Raw genomic sequence first — 494 nt, 5'->3', positions numbered from 1 at the left:
AGGAAAGGAATAGAAAATGCAGTTAATTAGAAAAACTGGTAAAGTCATGATGTTTGTAGGATACTAGGTTAAATCAAGGAGGCAGAGAGCACAAACATTTAGCTCATTTCTCCAAAACACCTATCATGTCAAAAACTGTGTGGTTTTTAAAAAAGAACAGATCGATTATTATGCAGGAGAACCAAGAAGGTATCCAAATATTGATTAATTTTAAAGATGTTCTTCAAAAAAGAAAGCACATAACTTGGCTTCAAATCAACAGTTCAAAATATATACAGAAAAAAAAATGCAAGAAAAGAAGATGCTGTAAATACTATGAATATAAATGAAAACATACAAAATGTAATGGTAATTAGTTAGATAATTAGTTTTTTTATTATAAAGATGTGGGGTACAATTCAGGGTTATGTAACCTCAGTTTCAGCAGATTTTTGGTTTCCCAGTCACTTCCTCAGCCTTAACAAGGTTTGTGCTTTCTTTTTCTCTTGATTATA

Source organism: Carlito syrichta, unplaced genomic scaffold (genome assembly GCF_000164805.1).
Source record: "Carlito syrichta isolate Samal-C Ts95f unplaced genomic scaffold, Tarsius_syrichta-2.0.1 Scaffold312943, whole genome shotgun sequence".
Classification (NCBI taxonomy): domain Eukaryota; kingdom Metazoa; phylum Chordata; class Mammalia; order Primates; family Tarsiidae; genus Carlito; species Carlito syrichta.
Note: the sequence above shows the minus strand (reverse complement) of the source record.